This window comes from Xylocopa sonorina, chromosome 7 (assembly GCF_050948175.1).
Source record: "Xylocopa sonorina isolate GNS202 chromosome 7, iyXylSono1_principal, whole genome shotgun sequence".
NCBI classification, from domain to species: Eukaryota; Metazoa; Arthropoda; class Insecta; order Hymenoptera; family Apidae; genus Xylocopa; species Xylocopa sonorina.
Genome location: NC_135199.1, coordinates 4,949,049 through 4,961,060, shown reverse-complemented (window position 1 = coordinate 4,961,060; position 12,012 = coordinate 4,949,049).

Sequence of the window (12,012 nt, the reverse complement as noted above, 5' to 3'; positions counted from 1 at the left end):
GTAGCCGGCTGAAGAAGGCTTATATACAGGGTGGGGGTCGGCAACCAGACCAACCGACCAACTTGGTGCCCATCCTTCTTGGTGTCTTCTCTTTTCCCCATTCTTCTCCGTTTCGATTCTTCAGGGATAATTCTTGCACGCTCCCCCCACCCTTTTGCCACCGTCTCACTGGGCTGGTACCACCGTGACGCGGATTCTTGTTCCTCTGGAAGTCCTCGTGGACCAAGTTCCGTTCGGACGTTCGTGTCACGAACTTCCACGCTTCGTTGTACAACCGTGGAATCGTCTCAATTAAGGGTGGCTCTGGTGATGGATGGCTTAGTAGAGTTCTTCTTTTTGTGTCGTCCGAGAAATTTATTGTATACCCAAGGTGTCGTTATCCTCGTTTGCGATACTTTATTTTTCTGAAATTTCGTCAGTAAGATCCAGACAGGATCTACGTTAGTCATTGTAAGGAAATTTGAAATTCAACCCATAACGCGTGGCCTTTCCTACGATCACAAGGACCGTGCAGATATTGCACAGGTGAGACGAGACGCGACGATGAATCACCGCGTTAAAAATTCTCGAGAAATTCACTGTATCCGATTCATCGGGTTCCGTGGGTACGCAATTGGGGAAGGCCGTGGAAAATATTTACACGGGTTCTCGGCCTTCGACCGGCTAGACCACGTAAACAGGAACGACGTTCTTCTATGAAGAAGAAGACTTATATGGTCCATACCGGGGGCATTCTTGCCATACAGGCGCACAAAAATGTCGCAGAAGTGATACTGAATAGCTCGAGGGCAGCATGGATTCACTTTAAAGCCGATCATTGGATATACGTGGGAAATATGAGATCAAGGAGCAGAAAGTATGGCGGTGGTTAATCATCAATTAAACGTTGATTGAGATATTGCCGCGGTATTGCCACGGATTGGGTTCCTTGAGGGATACTGTTAACGAGATTCTCTGCAAACGGTTCTGTAGCTTTGTAACCATCCCGGCTCAATTATTAACTAACGATCGAGAAATTCCTACCGTTTGTTTCCGTGTCTCTAGTTCAAAGAAATAGCTAGATCGATACCAAAATTGGAATTAAATGCACCTCTGTTTCGACCGTGACGTGTTAGTTCCGATGAAAAGTTGTGAAGAGAGGTAAGCGCCGTTTTAGGGCCTTGAGTGAATCGACGACAGTATCAATTAAGATCAAGATTAACATATATTCTTGGTTTTAGTAAGAAATGTATATTGAATGGACAGTAAATAAGCCAATGGTTAATTAATTACATATTCGTGCGCGAAGTAAGATTTGATGAAACGAATCCCATCGACCCTTAACCTGACACAAATTATTAATATTGTCTCTGCCATTATATTTTCATCAAATCGGTACAGCGTACCAACAAACGTCCAATTAAATTACTGCCTAAATTGAAAACACTCGTCATTCGCTATCTGCTGCGCTACGGACAGAACGAGTTATTGCACCAGCTCGCATTAGAACTATAATGGCAGAGATACTTCTAGACTCGTGCAGCAGCGTACTCGTTCAATTGAGAGCTTTGACCGTATGCGTTCTAATGCACATGTTTGCGATGAGACATCAGAATTAATATCGGGAGAAACCCGGAGTGGTTTCGTCGCGCGTATTTGGCGCAGGTGAATTTCAATTAGCGAGTCCCAGGAGTCACCGTGTGTAATGTACACTTGGCTCTGCAAACCGGTTGATGTAACGCGTTCGATGTAACGTCTCGCGATGGTTGGTGAACGTGTGTGCGGCTTGCATAAGTCGAATTTGAGGTGTAAACCTTGACTTTAAAAACGGCGGCCGTCGAGTCTGCGGCCGACTGCACTTTCTTCGCGGACGTGCAAGCTTTCCACTACGCGCGATGACCAATCGCGTTATCGATTATCGGATTCCGATTCACGTGGTACCCTTGGAACAAGAGGAACTACGATATCTCCCGCCTTCTACAATCCTTTGATGGGCAGGGAAAGAGAAAATTGATTGGACGATATTGGCAGGATACCGACCGTATTCGGAAGCAAACGAACGTATCTCTGTTAGCGACACTTTATACTGCGGTTTCAAATTAATATTGCAGTTATTGGGTTTTGGAAATTAGGTAGGTTTTGTGCGCAACGATTTAAAGGCTCATCCACTGGCTCTCTTTTATGCGGCAAATTTATACGTGCCATTAGAATTTAAAATCGATTTGTGATGAAGAAACTGATTGCTACGCCCCTCAATATGGTTTATCAGTACCTTTCTTAGTTATTTACCAACTTCTTGCCTTTATAGAATTCTTTTTTCCTTTAATTCAATTTGCTTTATTACCAAAACTTAGATTTCCGTTTATCGCAAGCTCTTACCTTCTTGTTGCTGTTATACACTGTTCGAGTCAGCTGCGCGCACATTACTTTGCACAATTTAAATCACAGTTTCATAGTTTGAAATTACTCTTTCATAGTTTAGTGTAACGGCATAATCAGCTCACACATTACACTACAGACAAATTTAACCATCCATCACCCAACACGAAAGCACACCAACGCCTATTTTCACCGCCCTATTCCCTACTCCACCTAACAATTTCACCACAGCGAATCGTCACGTATCTCGATTCCCACAATACGAAAATCGCCTGACTTACCAAACCGCTCGACACAATAGCGTTACCTTAGCACCGGCCCAGGCAAAACGTACCGAAAATTTTTCACACCGTGTCCCACATTCGACATCGCATTATAATTCGACCTTACGTAGGATCGAGCCAACGATTCACGTTCGATCACAGTGGACAGAACGAAGAAACGGCCCGCGTCGACATTGGCCGATCGTCTACCGAAAAAAAAGTTTCTACCGCTTGTTGCCATTCCGCCACGATAATCGTTGCGTTTCGCATGCCGGATGCGTACCCTCCGTGGAACGATACGAATTCTTACGATCTCCGTCGTTACAGATTTCCATCCCAACCGTCACGCGCCGACAGAAAAAGCTCCGCCCGTTCTAATTTCCTCCTAGTGATTTCGCCGGAACGAAATTATCGGTGAACCTGCCAGGAATACGATTATCGTAGGGGGCAAACGGTGCAAAATGGTGCTCCGAGCCGCGGCGTTTCCGTAATACGAACGAGGGGGTGGATAGAGCGGCGGTAACGTGGAAAAGGAAATGGTGCCGGAAGTATTGGGCTTGAAGTACAAATTGGGTTTGTACATTTCGAGGGTGGAAGAAGGTAAACTATATTTTCAGTTGCGAGGAGCGTAGAAAAGTTAGGTTAAAGGCTGCCTTTTTTATTGCTGAAGCTACTAGTTCTCCATGCTTTTGCTTCGTCGTTTTCTTGTATATTGAGGTCAGAATCGGAAAAGAGCATTGGTATCGAAAGTGACTTTGAAGTCCAATTGAGGCGGAGTTTTGTCGTCGAATCGAGTAGTTTTTACCTTCTGCACAATTAAAAAGTTTCGCGGTATCGATTAAAATGAATAAACCAATACGATATATTTTGTTGGTCAGATTACACTGAAGGAATTGTGCTTACAACTTACTTTTAGAATTAATCTGTCATTAACGAGGATCTTCTGTGTAGTACCTTTCTTCCAAAACAGAAAAAACTTTCTACGATCACGTAAACGCATCGATTAATAATGCAAATCGACACTCGTGGCTAGTTAAATCAGAGTCGTTCCGCATAATTCGAAAGAAATTTGGTAAGAGCTTTTCGTCCGTGCGCTATCCAAAGGTGCGAGAATAATTTCCGTGACACGCAACCACTTTCTCCGCCAATAAAATACATTGTCAAAAAGATACATTCCGTTTGGAATTCTTTCCATAAATTAACGTATCAATTTGTTTAATTAATTCGCAAAAAAATCCGCCGTAGAAATTAGCTAATCGTCGTAAATTGGGTGGAACTTTCAGTCCTCGTTTGATTAATTGAAAAGCTGAAAATAAACCTAGTTAACGGAAGGTAATTGAGTGCCCGGCCTTTAATTAATTGCTCGATCGTAAAATTTGCTAATAGCGACTTGCGCTTAATTAATGAGACGTTCGTGTACGATTAGAACTATGACGAATATTTGTGACCGTTAAAGTTGATTTATTGTTCACACTTTTGGTATTTTTACGTATTATGATTTATATACGAATGCAATATAATTTTTACTTGAAACGTGAAATGACAAATATTGCAACAGTTTCAATGAAAAATAGTGAAATTGTAGTAGTAAAAATGCAGAATCCGAGGAAAAGAACGAGAAAGGAATTCTTTTTCCAAGAAAGAACCGTTTTCAATTTAGCTCGCCTACGGAAGAATTGTATCCATGAATGCAGTTTTCAGCCATTTCCCTTGTAAATAACTTCAAAATGAAAGAACTGATCTCCGAGTAGCCAACTCAGCGTCACATATAAATAAATGTCACTTCGTCTTTGAATTATATTTTCTTCGATCTCACATAGCGATGTAGATTGTTTGTAACTTGTCCCGTCTTTTATTTTACTCGTCACGTTTTGATTTGATTATTTTAAAGAGCCGTGAAAAGAGTGACGAAAGTGAAAAAATGACAAGGAGACTCGAATACAAATTGATATTGGATAGTCGACAAATTACTTTCCTTTCCTTTTCATTTGATTGAATGGAGCAGCAGCGTGAGTTGCAGTTTTTGCTCGACGCCGATACAGATCAAAAGTACACCTCTTCGAAAAGATTTATTTTCTGATCGAATGTCTTGAATAATTAATCACGTCGAATAACAGGTCGCTGAATAACATCGGTAAGATTCCGCTCGATTAACTTTGTAACAATATGATGGATATACTTTACCAGTAACAACTGGTCAAAGACATATTGCGTTTAACTTTGAATCTAAAAAGTAGTCGCTCTCGTCTGGAAAGGTAAAATTACTTTTGCACATTATCAATTTCACCTTTGAAACAATCTACTTTCTTCCAGAGACCCGTACATTTCCTCTGACTGTCATGATTTCAATAATTAACAAGTCGGAATGTTCGAAGTGTTCGATTCGAAAGTTGCAACTAACAAAACGAAGTCGAAAAACTTTCGAGTTCGATCTCTTCCGGAGCTGTTTCGTAAGATTGCGAAGGAGAATCTCGTTAACCCTTTAAGTATACATCGACAGTGTACGCATGCTTGACGAAACATAGCATAGACTGTGCTCGTAGCGTCTAATTTTATTTAGTATAAGATTAAACTAGTGACTTAATTAAGCAGGAACTAATTAATTACGAATTTCTATAATACATACTGTACATATAAGAATAGGTTTCACTTTCTCAGCAATAGCGATCGCAGATGTGTGTCGTCTACAGCAAAGATTCAGCTTCAGAATCGTTCACTGCGAACGACTAACAGACAATTTCTCAAATCTGCCCCAAAACTTTGCTTCTGAGAATATAAAAAGGGGATAGATCACGCTGTAATTGATTCGAAACGCTAGACAAATCTACATGTTATCTACGTACTTCGCATGTAAATTTTGTGCGATCCTCTCGATTATATCCCACAATGGCATCGATTAGACGAGGGGAGCCCGATGGAGAAGATGCAGAGAGCCGCGTTAGCCGTGAATCACGTGCGATCGGTTATCGCGGTGCAAATCACTTTCTCCGAGTGCTTAACGTCGGATAGAATAATATTTCGCGCTGCGGATTGTCTTGATAATCCGCGACGTAATGTAATTTACATGAGCCAACTGGTTTGACACGCAGCCGGCTGCCGTGCGTAACTTTCGCGGCCGGAATAGAGGAAAGGAAACCAGTCGCGTTGCCTTATCGTAGTGACTCGCTTGTTCGCGCGTGTTAGCATTCTGCTTCCTCGACGCTGACATTGCCATTGTTGTGATGTAATCGGTATGCGGGTCCGATCGAGCATTCATTCAGGGGGAAAATTGGAAAAAAAGGGTCAGCAGAAGCTTTATGAATTGGTCGTTTAATGTCCTCTGATTTGTATCTTTTAACTTTGATTCTTCCACTATCAGAGTTTATTTAGCAAATCTACTCAATTGTGGGCAACAATTTAAGCAATCAAGCCTAACGTGACTACTCCGAGAATGTTCTCCGTTTTCTGTTTACGAAACCCTATATCAATGGAAAATTTAGTCGCATCGAATAACCAGATAGTTCTCGTGACTTTGCTTGAAATTGTTTTATTTCATGCTGGCTACGGTTTTCTCTTCTCTGCTGTTCGTCGCGCGGTGAATTCAGAAATGCGATGTCAGCGATTATTTCGAAGCGCATCATTGACGCATTGCGATCGGTTATCATCGCGTCCAAAAATCTCAGATCGTTTGCAGAAAGGTTAAGGCCCGACGCCTCGAGGTGGGCAAACCGGTCCGATGAAATCTCGCGTGCCATCAGCGCACCCCGCGAAACTCTTAAATACCTGACGACCCATCGACCTGCAATTTCGTTTCCTGATATCGATTCCAAATGATGCTGATACCACTGTTACGCAACGATATTATGTAGCGTCGTATTTATGTAGCGGTGAACACTTTGAGACTGTAAAACTCGAGAGCTTCGCTTCAAGGCATTCTTAAGATACGCTCTCTGTGGTTCCCACATGCACATGCATACACACACGCACACAGAAATACGTAATTCGAAGAAACAAACGTGAAAAAAATTAAGTCGTTTTCCAATTCTGCATTCGCACCCTGTTTAACGAGCGTCGCCTTTAATTGCAATGGAAACACCAGCGACTATGCTACAAACTAGTGGCGGATTATCATAAATTGTACAGAATGCCACCTGTTTAGGGAAAATTGGCCTGTTTAGCCGACGAGTGTTATTCGAGGTATGTAGAAAAGTTTGCAATCGATGCCAATGTATTCTATAGTGGGATGCGTCACGATCGGTTGAGGACAACCTACTTGTATGGTTGGATGAGCCAACGGTTGATCAATCTATTAGATTGAACGACACCGCGATCGATCTCCTTTCGATCCCTCCAGGAATGGATCCACATTCCCAAGACCGAGTGCTTTTCTGTTTACGTACTGTGAAATCTCTTCCATTATTTACTGTACGATCACCGTGGCGGTGCAACCTTTGCCCTGGCAGTTGTCTTGGAGGCAGACGAGTCCAGAACAGTGCCTTTTTCGTTCGACGGACGTTCATTTCGCGTTCGTATGACAAATGACATCGCGAGTCCGAGTTTTGTAACACGACCGTCCTTTTTAACTTAACGAGGATGACCAATCGAAACAATTCAGGAGATTCATTCGCAGTTACACAGCCAATCATATTTCACATTTCAATCTTTGTAACCTGTCTCCATTGTTTACTTATTTGCATTTATTATATAGTTTTACTCTGAAAATTTGCAAGGACAAAGATGTCTGACTAGGTCCACGTAGTTTACGGTCCACAATTTATGGTTACTGTGGTTACTGCGACCCTTTATGTCGTTAAAATCGATGATAGAGATATTAGAGAAGCTGTATGAGGAACTCGACAACCCTGTTGCCTCTGTATGCAGCACCGACAATGTTAGGATTTTATTAGCATGAAACTGCGCTTTTGAGACAATGTAAATAATAATATAGACTGTTTCATTGAGAATATTATCTTCCTGGCATTTCGACATGCTCTTGTTTTCAAAGTATAATGTTAAAGGCTTTATTAGTTCAAAACAATCTTAGGATAAAATCAAAAACTAATCTATGCGATTTAATTTCATCCAAGTCGAGATTCCTCTTATAAAATTAAATAATTATGGAATGTAATGTCCGCAAGACCTATAAATAACAACACTTTAAATTTACATCATCTATGTATGTAAATTAAACGATCACAGTTTCTGATCCAGAGATAGAACGTACCACGAAATACTTATCATGCAAATCTTTTCTTTTTACTGTTAATCCACCAGAAAAAGGATGTTCCACGGTTATGTCGTCACAGGCGAAAAGCAACAAGTGAGACGATTATAAACGGGATTTCGTCGCATAAGCGTGTTAAAGTCCACGAATTTCAATATAAATCACAGCGAACTCCCATCGAACGTCGACGCTCTTTCCACGAGAGGTGAATCTCCGGTGTTCGTTAATAATTTGCCACTCTAATGCCCACGACTTGTATCCCCTTATCAAGATCGAGGGAAAAAATAGGTGAACGACCGCCAAAACGATAATGCGATATTGGTACCGTTACTTCGATGTCCTTTCAGAACCGAGCATCGTTTCTTGTCCACGAATCTCTTGGTCAAATTGTTTTCCCAAATTAAAATGGTACACGTTGTTTATCCGTCGGGAGTTGTAATATTTTATCATTTTTATCTCACCAGCGGTGTTGTCTTACCCGGGTCGATCGCAATCTCGGATTTTAATAAAAAGAACAACGTTTGTAACGGTGGTATTTTCATGGAAAGGAGTCGGATCATCGACGATAAATTTCCAAATATTTCAGTATATATTAAAATAAAATTCTTATACAATACACGTGGTGTATCATAGCGTATCCAATATCGCAGAAATATCTGCGAAACACGCGCCATACGTGCAAGGTATACATTTTTAACATTCTTCCGTTCTTAAACATTTCATTACGAATTTAAAAATCAATATCGTACGCACGAGTCGTTCGATGTAATATAGGGGATGGGAGTTAGATCGAACAAATGGTTGATAATTCATGATCTTAACAAAATTTTTCTCTTTCTTTGTCCATCTCACGAGTTATTAGTGCTATTTCGACAGTATTTTCATATTTCCCCGATTTTCTAAATAAAATTACCTCCAACTATTTCCAATGGCTACGTTGAGATGGATATTACTGACATTTATTTGCTGAACTTCGTACTCGAATCACAATCCGACACTTCGTAATTTTCCAGAATTCGCTCGTTTCGCGTTTCCCTGAATTTCAACCTTGTCCGAAGCCGCAATTCCCACCATGACCCAGGAATCCCTGACAAGTGCAGAATTTATTTGGCTACAGAAATAACTAGGTCGTATACGTGATATTCGGGTGGAATAAAACGGACCCCGTTAATTACCAGCTTTTATTCACATTCCGCGTTCCCAGAAATACAAGCTCGCAACGTGTGTAGCTTTTGCTACGAGCAACTGGAACGGCTGTTACACGAATTTTGCGAATCAAACCACGTTGCATTTAGCATCTCGTTCTCCATGCTTCTTTCAATTGATAATTCGATCCAAGTAACTCGTATCTAGTGATATACAGGGTATCTTTCATTTGTACGTATAATTACCCACTTATCGAACGTTTTAAAAATACAAGAAAACTTGAAAGGAGCGAACGAGAAGTTTGGCATAGAAGTAACGTTAAGAAACTTATCTCGCGTCAGTATGCGTAATTGCTTGATATTCGTCGCACGTCTCGAGGTTGCGTATCCGCGACCCGGATGAGATTTTATTTATGGGGCCCGTTTTTCGAGCGCCGGGTGTTGCGGGAATTTTATGTATTGGCACGATACGCGTATATACTCCCTTTGGTCTGGGAGTGCTCGTTCGCCTTGCGAATTCACGAAGACGGACGCGAGAAAGCGGATCTCGCGGGCGTAGAACGAGTCGTCGAGGAGGCATCTTGGAATTCGTCGCTCGGTGACGGCGATTTTTGGTCGGTGACAAAATTCCGGTGGGAATTTTCGGTAGCTGCTCAGGTATTTCTCGTAACTATTTGCATCAGATTTATGCGAGGCCTTTGACCATTTGGTTTAGGATACTGATTAGACTTGGAATTTATTGAACGCATTGAATTGAAATTTATGTTAAATACCGTACGTGAATCCGGAAAAAATGAACAGTGGGTCACGGAGACGTTGATTTATGAAATTCTTTCTTGTTTCGTCTGGTCGGCGGCCGGATTACCGAACTTCTTGTCGGCAAGAAGTACAGTTGAAACGAATTTACGTACGAGTTAATCTCGATTACGTCGGCACGAGAGGTTGCGATGTCCTTTTTACGCCTTCTACCATGCCGTAACTTCAACTTCCATTTTATTCTTAATTAATTCCTCCCATTCGAACTTCAACGTTCGAAATTTAATGCAGATTGCCGAGCAGACGGAATCGTTTTCGACGCGTTGGAGTTACCGAAACTTTGACGAAGTCCGAGAAAGTTGTGACAAAGTGCTTTTAAAAAGAGAGGAACGGCTGGAAAAGATTTTGCACGCTACGAGATAGAAAGTTTTTTTAAATTAATTCGTGTCGTTGAGATATCAGCGATTTTATAGCTAAAATTTCAAAGCGTTCAAAATTGACTCCGCGAACGAAAGCTGGTCTAGCACTCCTCTTTTTTACCTAGTTCGATTCGAAGGAAATGATCGTTCCACGAGAAACCCTCTTCGTCCATTCGATGACTGTTGGAAGACGCTGGAACACGTCTGGCTTGAACGACGGGGCGCGTCGTTAGATCGCACGAGATACAGCGGCTGAATATTTCGTACCGGAAAACATACTCTTACTAGCGTGTCGTGATATATGCCGTACACGTTTGACCCCCGTGCGTGAATTTTTAACAGACTTAAGCAGATTCCCCGATTCGCCGACGCGCGCGCGTTCGTAACGTTGGGCGTTTATTGACCCCGCGGTTACAGACCGGTGAACTTGACGGCTGCTCTTTCTTACGCTGACCGTACGCTGTGTCCAACCCAAATTCGACGCTCGAAATGTCAATGTCGAGGCAGAACGGCGACTGGTTCGGAATTGGTTCGCGCGATACGTAGGTGAAATTGATAGACGAGTGCGAAGCTTCGCAAGGTGGCCCTCCTAGACGAGAAAGTCGTGTTTCGCGTCCCACATTAGATGGTCTTAAAAAATGATAGAAACCAGAGAAGAACAGGGCGCGTTCAGGCTGTCGTAATACGGTCATTACCGGCAATTAACCCCTGCCGCGTTAAACGCGGGTATTATTCAATATATCAGGCCACAAAAGCTGGCTGGAAGAATCGAACTCTAACCACGATTAGAGCGGACTAATAGGAGTAAGACTTTCGCTTCCACGGCAGGCTCAGTTGCTAAACATCTTCCGGAATTCTTCGTGGTGACTTGGGATAATTAACCTTTACCCTTAGGACCTTTAACGACCTCGATACGTGCCTGGAGACTTGTTCGTTCTCTTCGTTTCGTGAATCGAGACGAGCGCTCCTTTATTTTACACCTCCGATACGATCCAAATCGATTTTCATTTGTAAGAACCACTCGATATTCGATGTAGTTTCGTTCGAAGGTCTTCTTTCTTTTTTTTTTTGTCTCTACGTTCTCGTTTCCTCGTTTGTTCATTCGATTAGTCGGAGTAGAAGAGGTTTCAAGAACGCGCGGAGAAGACATAATTCGATCACCTACGACCCTACGAGATCCAAGTGCCTGCACGTTAAGGTTATTTAAGAACGGTATGTAATGGCGATTCTGATATTCCATTCCGTGACCAGAGGCTTGTTCGTCCTTTCCCCTTTCTCATGTTCTTCGCGATATTCGCAAGACCGGTTACCTCGGTATTCCTGGAACGTTAAGAACGCATTCGTATCAACGGACGAAACTTGAAGACGTAAAACTCGTTGGCCGATTACCGTACTAACGAATCCCGGGTCCTCCCCAACGTCTGCAGGCGTTACAAGTTCGTTGAAAGTATAACGAAGCCGCCTACGTTCGCATGATAAACGCGAATCTTAAATTCGATCACGACCAGCCACCAGGTGTGTTCTCTCTCGTCTTTTCGTGGGAGGTAGCGAGTCGTCGAGAAAGTTGTTTGCCAAACGTAGCCCAATTGCGGGGAGGGTCCCTGACTCGCGATTGATCGGAACGTGGAAGCCTCGATTGAATTATTCGGGACGGCGATATCACCCGTTGACATCTAACATTACGTGCACGTATCATGTCAAAGTTCCATACGGATGCTGCGTGCCGGCAACGGCGCAAAGGGTTTCCGACGGCGATGCTGCCAGACGCGAACGCGTGCGCGGCATAACGAGAGACAGGTGGAACTTGGATCTAGTATTCCATTCCGAAATGCTAGTTAATTTTTTGCCACGTACGCAACGACAATAAC